This window comes from Empidonax traillii, unplaced genomic scaffold (assembly GCF_003031625.1).
Source record: "Empidonax traillii isolate 1590-97213 ecotype Southwest subspecies unplaced genomic scaffold, ASM303162v1 scaffold883:size360155, whole genome shotgun sequence".
NCBI classification, from domain to species: domain Eukaryota; kingdom Metazoa; phylum Chordata; class Aves; order Passeriformes; family Tyrannidae; genus Empidonax; species Empidonax traillii.
In genome coordinates, this window is record NW_020956076.1 from 304,328 (window position 1) to 318,907 (window position 14,580).

Consider the following 14,580-nt stretch of genomic DNA (forward strand, 5'->3'; position numbering starts at 1 on the left):
ATGTACATAGAGCTGAATTTTCAGAAGCAGAAGATAGACCATGGCTCCATATACTTATGTGAATATAAATGTTTCTGTATTTGCTTGGAAAACACGTTTCTGGGTTGAATAATAGTGTATTTGTGAGGGTGTATTTGGGTATGCTTATACGTCAGTATTGAAAACAATCTTTCTTATCTTATAATCTCTTCTCAAAAAGTTCTGTGGAATCAGAGTCTGTTTTCCATGTAGTTGTTTAGAGGTACAGAATAAGATTTTCACCATTGCTTAGGCTTCCTGGGCACCATGGAAATAATAAGCATGGTCACAGTAACACAAAACAAAAGGTCTGTAGACATGAGGATCTGCAGTTTCTTCAGTTATCTTCAGGGGCCGTTGCTGTCCATTCTTTGTGTCTCTCAGGAAAGGAAGCTCTAGACTGCAGCTATAATGACTGTTTTGAAATTTTGTTCTCCCTCATGTAGATATTACCAGCCCGCACAGCTTTTGAAATATTGTCAGTGAGCGCCATTAAAATGATATGTCGTCAAGAGGTGAATTGATGTGAATTTTTCCTTTTCTTTTTCCTATCTAAACAAGTGGAAAATTTGAAACAACAGGTAAGGATGACTACAGAAGTCTACATTTGATTTCCTGAGCTTCCTGTAAATGAATTCAGAGGTTCAGAATTTCCAACGTTTACCTCCAGTGATATCAAGTGTAGATTAGATTTCATTTTCTTAAATGAAGGTAACATGCACATAGAGACCTTTTCTTTCCAATTACCTGTGATGATTTTCAATTCAGTGTGAGTTCTCTGTTGTGCAAATACTAATCACAATCTAAGAAAATATTTGTTTTCTTACACCTCTGATTTTCAGCCAGGCAAGAAAGTTGGTTTTGTCTAGGGCTGAGGACACATTACTGTATTTAAAAGGGATGAGTCTTAAATGATGAGAGTGGCAAGTGTTCAGAACCCATGTTCAAATTGAAATAAAAAGTCCAAAATAGACAATTACATGTAAATTCTTGCTTTTTAAGGGAAGCATAGCATGCACTTTACCTCTGCAACATGCCTTATATTAGACTCTCAATTTCTCAGTCTTTTTCCAAACATTTTTTGTTGACTTCAGCTAGACAGGGATCTTGTGGTCTTGGTTTTATCCCCCTTCATGTTTCAATGCCTGCACCAAATGCAATTCCCCTAACAGCACTGTCTCCCTAGCTTCACTGAGACCTGAGGTGATAAACTAGCAGTGCTGTACAGATTTCTCATCCAGTACTGGTAAATAGCATAGACTCCCCTCACTGGAACTACTACACACTGGCTTGCATGAAACTACCCCAGGTCTTTCTACATCACTGCTACCCAATGCTCCCAGCTCTCAGCCCAGGGCAAGCAGAGCCAGCTTGGGTACCTGCATCTGTTGCAGCTTGGGTACCTGCTACAAAATAATGAAAAGTTGACTCCTAAGGTTCCATAAGCTAATGCCTACTATTCTCATGAAATGCTTTATCATAACCTGAGTGATAGCTGTGAAGCACACAAGTGGAACAAAGTGCGAATCCCCAGGTATTTCTGTACATATTAAGTGTGGCCATAAGACAGAGCAATGGCAATGAAAATGTTAAGTGTTAAAGGCACTTTTGGGAAGTCTAGCAGTGTTTATTACTACTATTATTATACACATATATCCATTTTTTAAAGTAGATAATAGAATCAATTTAGGAAAGCATTGATTTAAGACATTAAAAAAAAAAAAAAAAAGAGTGGTGTTTAATGGTTTCACATTAAGCACTAGCAGAGCCACTCACCTATCAGATAGGAGGAAAGGAGCGAGAAGAGTATAAAATATTTTGTTTGAAGTTATATGACCCGGCACAAATAGCCTTAGTGACATTTTAAGATCAAACAGTTCCAGCATTAGGTCCATGTACTTCAAATCACAAGGGGAAGTTTTGACAAGTTGAGCCTGATCTGTCTAGGATCTAGTGCTAGTGCTCGGAGTGACAGAAACTTTTATTTAATTCTGACTTTCTCAAGTTTATCCTGCATATTTTTAAAAGTATCAGCAGGTTGCATTTGCTTATTTATTTGGCATTGAATGCTTTATAGTGACGAAATCCCAATGAAGTGTTTATTTAAAAAATTAAAAATGTGTTTATCTAGTTATATTTTTAGGTTAGTGACTGTTTTTCTGAAGGAATAAAAAGGAATTACTCCCATGGCAAAAGCAAATATTTCGGAAATTGATGAAGAAAGACATGTTCAGATGTTAAAAACAAACAAATACAAACAAAAAAACCCCAGCCTAGCCAGAGATTACATTTAAATATGGTAATTCATGAAAGGAATATTGAAATGTTGAGCAAATATTAAAGAAAGAGGAAGAGCTGAGAAAGGTAGGGAAGTCAGGGAGTTTTTCATACTCTCTGTAGGGTCAAAAATACATTAAATCTGAGACTGCAAGATACTGAGAATCAAACTGTGAGAAGTCAGAAGGAAAACAAAGTGCTGAATATGCCCAGAGTAAAGCACAGAGGATGCATGAGGAGGGGGGTAGAAACCTCCCTGAACTGGCGTTTGGAAGGTCTGGGGGAAGCATCATTCTGAGAAAAAATGGCAGGTGGGCAGCAGTTGCATAAAAAAATAACTGTGGGGAAAAGTAATGTCACCTATGAAAATTATTGGGAAAGAGGGTTAGGGTTTCTTTCCTCATAAAGGTGTTCATTCATGGGAAGCAAATAAAGGCCATTTGTGCAGTACAAAGCAGTTTGTCAGAGCCTGCCCCTCGTGCTAGAAACATCACTTGTGTCAGGAAGGAAACACACGTTCTCAGGCAGCAGGTTGAGAGTCAGTTTCCAGTCTCCAGGGGTCAATATGCAGTGGAAGATGGACACTGTGCACACTGAGCCCTGGCAGCACCGGCGTGAGAAACGGGGCTTGAGCGCAACAGCCAGGCTGTGGAGAGCAGCCATCGCTGCTCATTCAGTGCTTGCTGTATAAAATCAGACACCTCTGTATTAATTATATTGTGTGCCTGTTTTATGTTCATTATCATAGAAATTTGTCTCAGAAGCACTGCCTTCTGCCTGGAATATAAATGTTTCTACTTTGCTTCATTGCCTAATAGCTAGAGGAGTCCATTACGCCGGAAAAGCATTTTTTTCCATTTACACTGACTCTTAAATATTTTATGATCATTTTTCTTCCTAGCTTTCACAGTAAATAAAACAAATACATGACAGACACAAGATGTTAAATAGTCACCACTGTATGTAATTTATCGTATATATTGAATCCTCACCTCTCTTCATCCTGGGTTTCTATAAATTGCACTGCACATTCTACTTCTTCCTTCAATTATTTTCATTTACTTTAGACTGTCATTGCTTAGTTTGACTACCATTCAGTCTTTATGCTATAAGTACTTCATATTGGGCTTCAGGAAGTACACCTTTTAAATGAAGTAGCTCTGGGACTTGGATCCTAGTCTTTGAAAGGCATTTAATTATTAGTTCTCCTCTGTGAGGATTGCTGCAGTGATATTTCACTGTAGTACCTCTGCCTCTAACTCACTGTCAGTTATTTTAGAATTAAACATTATTTTTATCAGTCTGAAATAGATGGTAGATGATTTTTTAATCATCAAATGTAATACATTCTGTAGTTCTGCACATATAGCCAAAATATCAATAAATATTAATATTTTTATACATTAATATAAATAAATAATAATCCATCTACAATAGTTGAAAGCAGAGAGCAGAGTGAGACTCTTAAGGCACCTCAAGGATGCACTGATCAAGCATATGCCTGGAAACTTATTTCTACAGCACTGTTTTGCTTTGCCTTCTCTCTGTTTTGGAAATCACAATGAAAGAATGGCAGTAAGATTACCTGCATCCCCTTGCACGTGTCAACTGCATAGAAATGCCTGGTATGTACAGGAAAACTGAGCCAAGACCTCTCTAATACAGGAGCAGACTTGCCTTTCTACACTGCACCCCTCCCAAACTGGGCTATAAGCAATAGGCAGTGTCCTTGTTACAAAGCTCAATATGGTTGATGCCATGCAGTAAAGAGATGATCATTACAATAGACACAAATGTTGTGCACTCGATTAAATAAAACCCAAATCTGGTAACATTGTGGGGAAAATACGGATGGAATTATTACGATCTGTAACATCTTGTTGTAAAATCTGGCGCTTTTTTTTTGAGTCTCAAGTTGAAAGCACTTTGAAGAGACATAAATCCACAGATTCACAGAATGGATAAGGCTGGAAGGGACTACAGTGGGTCATCTGGTCCAATCTTTCATCTCAAGCAGGGTCATCCTAGAGCACATGGCACAGGACTGTGTCCAGATGGTTCTTGAATATCTCCAGTGATGGAGATTCTACAACCTCTCTGGGGGAACTTTTTCCAGTGCTCAGTCCCCTGCACAGTAAAGAACTTCTTCCTCCTATTCAGGTGGAACCTCCTGTGCATCAGTTTCTACCTGTTGCCTTTTGCTCTATTGGTTGACAACACTGAGCAAATCCATCCTCCTGACACCCTCCCTTCAAACACTTACATACATTGATGAGGTCCCCCCTCAGTCATGTCTTCTTGAGGCTGAACAGACTGGACTTTCTCAGCTTTTCCTCATAAGAGAAATTCTCCAGTACCTCAATGCTTTTCATTTTCTGAAATGGAAAAAACTTAGGCCCCTTTTAAACATTATATTTTGAATATCAAAGCAAAAAAAAATAATTAATGTTTCTGGAAAACCTCATCCTTTCCATAAAATCTCTCTCTCCATTTTGCTGGTACAAAACACATTAATATTGAACAAAATGCTTCAGGAACTCTTCCAACCTTTGTTGAAAGAGTTAGATTTACTATGTGCAGGATATATATAGCATCAATTTTTAAAGGTCAGGATATGAAATATTACATTATTACAACATATTAACTGTAGCCACTGACTACCATTGCCTGTGCAACACTGACTAGGCATCACAGAATTAATTATTTTTTCTTTGAAAAAGAAAAATACAGGTCTTGAGAATGCAGTCTTTAACCAAACTACTTTCTCTGAAACTTGCAACTTTTAGGAATCTGGTCTGTTTCCAAGGAGTAATTACAAAAGAGGTGAGATTTAAGTTCGGCTTCAGAGCTGGGAAAATAAGGTTTTGTGTAGAGTGAATGAACTATGGGGGAGAGTGGAACTAGGAAATTTTGGATCAAATCAACTAATTAATTCAGCCAGAAATGGGGACTGCCTGGGGAAAATAAAAAAGTTCCAATATTTTAGTTTTGTGTTTATTTTTTAAATGAAATTCCTTATTTTAAAGCTCTGAATATTTTTTGTGATACCTTTTAAACAAAAAATTTAACATAATTTTTTAAAGCAACCCTTTTCATTACTATTTTTTTATTTTAATGAGTAATCAGAAATTCTCAGTCCAAAATCTATAAACAGCATTTGATCTTTAAAAAAGAAAAAGTAAAACAAACAAACAAAAACAAACAAACAAACCCCAGGATCCTAAATGGGGTCCCAAAAGTCTTAGCACATATATATATATATATATACATATATACACACATATATATATATGTATATAACTCATTCATTTAGCTTCTTCTCTGAACAGAAATGTTTGCTCTTCAGATGACTTTCTTATAGTGAAGCGTAGGGCATATAATCTGCCAAGCTGCAGCTTGTGCTGCCATTGGATTTACTTCTTTGGACATTTTTTGAAATGTGCTTTATAGATGTATTCATTTGTCCTAAATTTTACTTAAATCCTTGGGCCTGTTTTCTCCTATTGGCCAACCCTAAACCTTCATAGATGCCTTGTTAATAGAAAACACTACTACTGAAAAATTTAGCTGGAGGTTAAGCTGTTTGAAGGTGGTCCTAGATTTATTGCAATCCCTTACACTGAACTTTCAAAAGTATATGTAATATCTAATACAGCACTTGACATACTTTTTTTTTCTTGTCTGTTCATATGGTTCATTTATGTTTTTGCTAAATGAATGGGAATATTTAAGGGATTTTTTTCTTCTGTGATTGTTTATTAAACCGTCATACTGGAGAATTGTATGTCATGAGCACACTTACTTCTTTAGTCATACCAAGAGGCATGACAGTGATGCTATTATTAAAAGGAATACAACATATCCAAAATATATATTTAACATATTCTACAGAATGCTTGTTTTTTGAAAGCCTGGATGGACAGTAACTCTATAATATTAGAACTTAATTTTCTTTCTATATGGCAATTTGCTTTAAGATCTACTGTCTTTGCATGTCAACTAAGACATAATAAATAGTAAACTGAAGCCCCTGAGTGCCAATTGCACCACTTCTTTTCCACATACCCAGTGATAACAGGATATAAGGTCTCTCCAGGAAGACCTTATTGTAGCCTTCCAATACCAAAAGGGCACCTTCAAGAGAGCTGGAGAGGAATTTTTTAGAAGGGCATGTAGTGATAGGACAAGGGGCAATGGCTTTAAGCTGAGGGAGAGTAGATTTAGATTAGATATTAGAAAAAAATTGTCTACTGTGAGTATGGTGAGGCACTGGAACAGGTTGCCCAGAGAAGCTGTGGATGTCCCATTCCTCAAGTGTTCAAGGGCAGGTTGAATGGGGCTTTGAACAATCTGATCTACTAGGAGCTGTCCCTGCCCATGGCAGGGAGGCTGGAACTAGATGATCTTTAAGGTCCCTTTCAACCCAAACTGTTCTACAATTCTATGACTTTATTACTACAGGCTGCCATGACTGATGTTTTAATTGCTGTACTTTCTTCAGCTAATGTACATCGAAGGCTCACATAACATAGTAAACAAGCTCTATTTTGCTAAAGCAGAGAAAACTGTATTGTTCCTGTGTAATGTTGGTAAGATCCAGGAAGACATTTCCACACTGCAGTTCAGGGTGAGACAGCAGCATTTGCCATAACCTCACTGAAACTTTAGTCAAGGAAATATCTTCAAAGTAGTGTAATTTTCTTGTCCTTTCCAAAGTCCCACAATTTGTAGATGTAAGTTGAAATTTCAATTCTTCCACAGATGGGCACTGAGTGCTCTGAGTGCTGAGTAAATAGAAACCAGCAATTTCTTAATGCCAAATGTTTCTTTAGGAGTGGTGTTTGTTTAGATTGTCTGGGTCATCTAAATAATTGAGTTTCTCTGATATTTCTATTCCTTGCCAGGCTAAGAGATATGCAAACTCTTAAGGAAGAGATATTATAATCTGGATGTTACTTACTTGCATTATTTATTTGTCACCTAATGGTCTTTGCTGGTTTTATATTCTTCAGTGTAATGAAAAAAAGAAAGTATTTTTCAGATAGTTCCATGCAAGCAAAATCTCTCATTCAGATTTGGCTTTAATAAAAGCAAAGGAACAAGCATTTTTCCTCTTGAACTGCTCCATCTTTGCTATATACCCTCAGAACCTATATGACAAACCATGCTATTATAGACAGAAAAACTACCTACTGATAGTAAATAAGAGTAAGCTTAGAGTACTGGATTTGTCATGCTGACACTTAGCTCTATCAACCCTCTGGCAGAGGCCTCCTCAAGATACCTCTGCAGAAACCAGTATCAACACTGTCAATGCCTACAAAAATTCTTCAAAGTATATCTGATTGGTGTTCTCACAGACTGTTTGGGATGGAGACCTCTGAGTGACTCAAACCAGAAGTGTGTGAACAAAAGGAATATCACCAGCCAATTTTCTTTTTTTTTTTTTTTTTTTTTTTTAAATTTCCTAAGTCTCATAGCTGTAATCTTTCAGGTAGACACAGTTGTTAGGGATTTACAGGAAATGCCCAAACATTGTATGGTATCACATAATTTATATTGATTCTCTTGTCAAAAATGGTAGAAGCTTTGCTTTACCTCAGCACTAAAGATGGCCTTCAGCTTTTGCAAGTCCTGTTTAAGCGTCTGTGTCATATCTGAGCCCCCAGAGTGCTTTCTCTTCTTTCAGCTACCGACTTCCAGTTGGTATTCATTGCAATTTAACTTCTAGGAATCCCATCTGTAATGTAATGGCCAGTCTTCATGAACAAAGAACCAGGGAAAGGTCTTTAAACCTTCCAGCCTGCGCATTGGATTTTTTAGGTGAGACACAGTGTGCGCGGAACTGAGCCCACCCTTTAATCCTGAGGTTCATCTGCCGGGGCCAAGCACGCTTGGACAGTGGCAGCGAGGTCCTCAGGACGTAGATGGATTGCCTTACAGGGCTAACGAGCTTCATCTGCCCGGGGAGTGGCCCTGACCGGGAATCAAACCCAGGTCTCGGCGGTGACAGCGCCGCGGCTTAACCACTGCACCACCAGGGGCACTCAGGAATCCCATCTATAAGAGTGAATTGACTACAATGAGGGTTTTAACTTTTTTTACTACCTACATAACCCAGCTAACAACACCTCAAGTGAGTGAAGCAAAGCATGTATGTTCAACATTGACACTGTTGATCTTCTGTGACCTTCTTTCACTGTAAATATAGGATTCGCTCAGTTTAAACCCCGGCAGACAGAGGCATGCTTATTACTTCATAGAAAAAAATAAAAATTTCCTACACCTTGATCCACTTAATATTCTTGCAAAGTCTTTCTAAATAAAAGATATTTATTTTTAAGCTAATTTTTATCCATTTAACCTATGATTTCTCATAAATATTTATTATAGCTCTTACACAGCTTAAGATAACTGGCAAACAAAAACATACTAGCCTCTGTCTCAGAACATAAAAATAAATCAGCACTGTACATTGGCCTGAGCTAACATACAAGCACTTCCTTCATTCCTCACTGCCTAATGTCTCGTCCTCAGCGGGATCTTTTCCCTACCTCTGCTGCCTTCCAGTGGCTCTACTGCCTTTCAGCTGTCACATACTCTAAACTGCATCTGTACTTTCTTCTAGGATATTTGGTATTCCTTTAGGTTTTTTAGTAAGTCTTGCTTTACTCTCATCTGCTTTATTTAGTTTATGATGAACACTGAGAGTGTAGGTTAAAAGCTTCTTCCCAACTTTTCCTTTCATTTGTTGATTTGAACTGTTTCTTTACACAGGAAATAGAAAGAAACTCAGTTTCTGAAATATTTCCACATGGACAAACATTGCAAAAGTCCAGATATCTCAAATTCTTGATGTATGTGTTATTCTTCATTGTTATTTCTTTGCCATTCTCTGGCTACAGAAAGCCTCTCCTTTGATCATCTCTCCAAGGCATTAGTCCTTATAGGATTCAATGTGAAAAACAGTGTCACTGATCAAAATGTGTAGAGTGGCTGGGAATTTCTTTCAGTGCTTTGTTCCACACTTCAGTTTCCTGCATCCTCTTGGTAGCAAGCATCTTAATGAGGAAGCCTCGCTCCAGATTTTTATCTTCCTGATACCTGTGTGATTAGCTGTGAATGGTGCTTTATACCACATACCTGCGTGAATGGTTCTTTCAGACTACAGGTAAGATAAACTTCTTGGAGAACAAGCAGGAAATTTTTCACTAGCAGAAGTGTATGAACAGCATAACTCTCCTGATGAAACTCAGAAAGAGTTCATTATGCAGACAATACAAGCTATTAAAGCAGAAAAACAAAATTAGCTCTTATATCATTCAACTGTGCCTGTGCCAAAACAAGAAGTAAATCATTTAAGCTGTGTATAATGCATGAGGTATACAACATCGTTGAAAATTGATTTGTTTTTTTTTTTTAAATTATAAAAGGGAATTTGCACAGGAGTGAGATGTGATTTGAAATTCTTAGCCTAATATCACTGCTAATTTTAATTGCTATTAGAAGAACCTTGTTTTCCTCTAAGGCATTATGTAAAGAATCGTTCTAGCCCAAATATGCATGGGAAATGTTTAAGGGCCATTACAGAACAAACAATGAACATGAAAGCAATAGCAGTAAACTAGCAAATATCCCGAGTTGTGATGCCAGGACTTGGCTGTTTAACTATCAAGCAGACATTAACAGATGACAGATAAATTATTATTCAACGAAGTTGGATGCAAAAAGCTTAAATGCATCCAAATGATAATGTAAAATACAATCTAAAATGTGATGAATGGGAAAAATTACACAACATAAAAACATAATTTCTGTGTAATATTCTTAATTATGAAATATTAGCATTTCAGCGTGCAAGGTTTTAGCAGCAGTTTGGAATCCAATTTATGAAACTGAGTCCTACACATTTACACATAATTGTATCCATGTGAAAGATTCCAGCCTGTGCTGAGAACAAGCCTTGGCATGCAGGGCCTTGGGGTGGAAACAGCATAAAGGCCACAGTATCCTATGTCTTGCCTAGACACTTTTCTGCTCAGAATCAGAACTGTCCTGTGTAACAATAGCAGCAGCCAGAAGCTCTTGTCACCTTTCAGGAGGTGACCTTTGCAGACAGGCAGAAAGGGTCTGCAAAGGCACACCCTTTTCCTCTCCCAGCCTCAGGAAAGCCCTGCTCATGGCTGCAATGACATTGGCGAGAGACAAGACTTGGGAATCCAAATCCTGCCAGAGATGCTGGCACATAAAACGGAGTGCTTTGCAATAGATGGGGATTTTAACACATCTAACTGGAATATATGCAATTACGGAGAAAAAGGAAATGTTATATGTTAGTAGCATGCGACCAAGTGTGACTCGATGAAAAAAGTACTACACGGCAAAAGTAAAAAAACAAAGGAGAGATGCAACCAGAAAGATATTTAGCAGTGTTGTTGAAGATACAAGCAGATGCTGTGTTCACTGAAAACAAACAAAGAAATAAAGAGCAAAAATATTTTAATCAAATTTTATAAGCAAGTGTATCTTTTCCATAAGGATAGGAACTGGAATAAACAAGTGCGTGTAATCAAATCCAGCATCAAAATTTTGGTCATTGTGACAGCACAGACTCAGATGGCTTCTTTGTAAGTATCTCCTGTAATGTGTGTTACTAAGTGAGGGAATAAGCAAGAGAAAAAGAGTACAACACGGAGTCCAACTCCATAGCCAAGTAGCCAAGGCACTTCCCAATAAAGGACACATTTGTGCTATTCTGCAATATAAACTCAGAGAACTATCCAAAGTGGACAGATTTTAGGGTAATTTGTAAATCAATTACTTACTTGTTAACATTATTATGAAGAACACTTTGGACATTACACAAACATTTTCCCACAACAACAACCACTTTGAGTTTAATAGCAGAGAAGTGCCTGTAGGCAAACAAATATGCAGGCCATATGTACAACAATTTCAAAAAACCTAATAGCTATATCGAGCTAATTTATAATCAGTTAATTTGAAGTAAAACTAAAGTTTAAAATATCCCATGAGACACGTAAGTGTTAGAATTTTTGCTATATGCTCTATGTTCTAACTGGCAGGAACAATTTGTCCATAACAATTACATTTTAGTTAGTTACAAAGCAAGGAGTTAATGTAAAAGACATAATGACTGGCACTATAATCTAAAAAAGAACAAGTAGAAAACATAAAGTATTAATAATAGTAGTCACAACACCTAATTTCAAAATATTTGAAGAAGTGAGAACAAAACTATGTATTGGCACTTACATTTTTTCTGATCAAGCATCACAAATCTTCTTTTCAGATAAAAGGATGGAAAAATATTTAGACTGAGTTGGTTTAAATAAAATATTCTTAGGTTATAAAAACATCTGGTTGGGGGTTTTTTTGTAATCCGTTTTTTGTGTGTAAATACAGACTGACTGGTAACGTCTGGAAAAGAAGTCTGTATGCCAACTCATTAATTTTGAATAGCTTGCTATCATTCAGTTATTATTAGATACATTAGACAGCTTCCTTTTTCTTTTTTTAATAATATTGTCCAGGGAAGCTCTGTAAGTCTCATTATGTTAGGTTCACTGCCAATGCTCATGAACAAAGGGGAAAGACCTACAATAACACCAAAACCACATGTGAATTCCTGGCATGACTTTAAGTCAATGGGTTCCTTGCTGTTTGTTTGGGATTTCACCCTGCAATTATAGCAAGGGAGTGTTCTCACTCTTTTGGGCTTTTCTCATTTAGCCATCAGAAGATCAAGATCAAGCACAGGAATATAAGGCTAGATTCATAAAAAGATTAAGGCCCAGGATTTACATGCTGAATCTAAAAGTCACCTACCTGGAGCCTTTCAGCAGCTCCTTGCTCCTCAAAAGTCTAACATTTACAGCTCTCTGAAGTTTGCCAATGATATTTCTGACTGGAGCATACCCAGAATACTTATGTCCTCAGAGAAAATTCCCAAATGATAGAAGTGCCTTGCCTTTCTCCCTTGTGAGGCCACATGCGACTAGTGTTCTTAGAAAAAAAAGCCAAAAAACTTTTTCTTCTACAAAATTAAGGAAAAAAAAAGTACTTTTGTCCTTACCTTTAACTGTCCTCATATATATGACACTCAAGGTTAAATCTCGAGATGACTTGAATTACCTCACCCACTTCCCAAGGGAATATATTATCAGAGTGTCTCAAATCAGTTACAGTGAAATTCTCTCAATTAGTGCTCTTAAACTGACTCACACTGCATACAGCAATTTTAGAGTACAGAGACTGGAGAGATCTGAAAAGTCTAAGTCCATTCAATTACTTCACACAGCGTACAAAAGTTTCATCAGAAGAATATATAAAACCCACACTTGACTCTCCCGGCACTGCTGCCTCCAAAGATGGAAGAATGAGTCTGAATACGACAGTGAGTGTTTCAGAAGACTGAATGAATTGTATTGGATCAGTTATCTCCTGCTTTAGGGATTTCTGAGAAAGAGCATCTAATTTCATCAGGAGAGAGACAGAGAGCCTTAGGTCTTTTAGGGAGTAAGGCTCATGCTCACTTGAGATTTCTAATTATCATTGTGTGCTGGCAGGTGGCTCCCATAGACCCCACTCTTGCACACCTCACTCTCCACATATATACTATGATTGCTTAATGATTGATTTCTCCACATGGAAAAGCTTATCCCTGAAAATTCTTTAACTGATGGAGGATACAGGCACAGAGAATAAGAGAAATCATAATTTCTTCCTGCCATTCTTTAGCTCTAGATTACTAATCTTACCGATCAAATGAGATATAACAATGCCAGTGTGAAAATGGACTGTTAAAATATTTTCCTGGGAAAATAATACTTCTGTGACTTGCATAAATGTTCTTGCACTCATGATAACATGGATCTGATGAAGCACTTCTGGACTGAAAATCAGTATTTCCCTTACAAATAAGTCATGCAGACTCCCTCAACCAATTGCAAAACAAGCAAAAAATGTCATCTTGAAAACCTTTGAATTGACAGGTTAAGGTAAAAGTTGCTTCCACTGCTGTCTTCTGAACACAAAATAAAGCTTTCACTTTCCAAAAGATAGTGCTTTTTCTTACACATTTCATTGTGTTCTACACTGGTGTTGCTGAAAGAAAGGAGTTCCCAACCTTCCTCCTTGTGAGTTTTCAGTTGTTCTAAAGATGTCACACTTTTAAACAAAAATCTCTGTCATCACACCTGAACTTTGTGTCCCACGATTTTATCTCTGACTGTGGACATCTTGGCTCTTGATCTTTTGTTTCTACCTTAATTAAATGGAAAACAATTACTCAGAATAGCCAGCGATCTGGAATGTTTCCATACAGAGATCTGAAACCAGAAGGTTTTTTACTCTGTCTGCCTCTCACCTCTCTTGCTTTGAAGCACAACCAAAATAATTTTCTGTTCTCTGTCCATCACATATTATTTAGGAGTGCATCAGTCTCCTGTAGCATAACCTGTACTGGCACACACAGGCTGTTTTGATGAGTATAAGAGCTGCCTGAGCAAAATTTGCAGTGAAGTCAAGAGAGGTAGTTTTTACAGGGGTATATTATGATAGAACAGGGAGTAGGGGTTTTAAACTGAAAGAGGGTAGGTTTAGATTAGATGTTAAGAAGAAACTCTTTACTGTGGGGGTGGTGAGGCACTGGAACAGGTTGTCCACAGAAGTTGTGGATGCCCCATCCCTGGAAATGTTCAAGACCAAGTTGGATGGGGCAATCTGGTCTAGTGAAAGTTTTCCCTGCCCATGGCGGGAGACTGGAATGAGATGATTTTTAAGATCCCTTCAAACCCAAGTCATTCTAAGACTCTATGATATGGAACAGGGCTAAAAAATGGACAAAAAGCTCCAAACATAGAAAAGACACTATCAAGCCCTCCCTACCTGTGTTGAATTCAGGGGATCTTTTCCTTTCCTGATCAAATAATCCTTTTCAATGCTTCACTTTAAAAAAAAGGAAATCAATTGTCAGCTATCACTTGATTAAATTATAACTTCAGGCAAAGTATTCTTTCGAAAAGCAGATAAGGAGGTGGAGATGATATGTAAGATATAAATACAATAGCACTCCTTATGTCTACCATGTTAATTTGGTACTCTGACATGTGCCTCGTTTAAACACTTCTGAACGCTTTCAAGCACTTACAAAAACAAACAGGGTATGTTTTCTCAGAAAGCAAAAACGAAAGACTGCAAGACTGTATTTCATTATCACCAAATCAGAAAGTGCAAAACTGGTACAATACAGAAGTCAGAAGA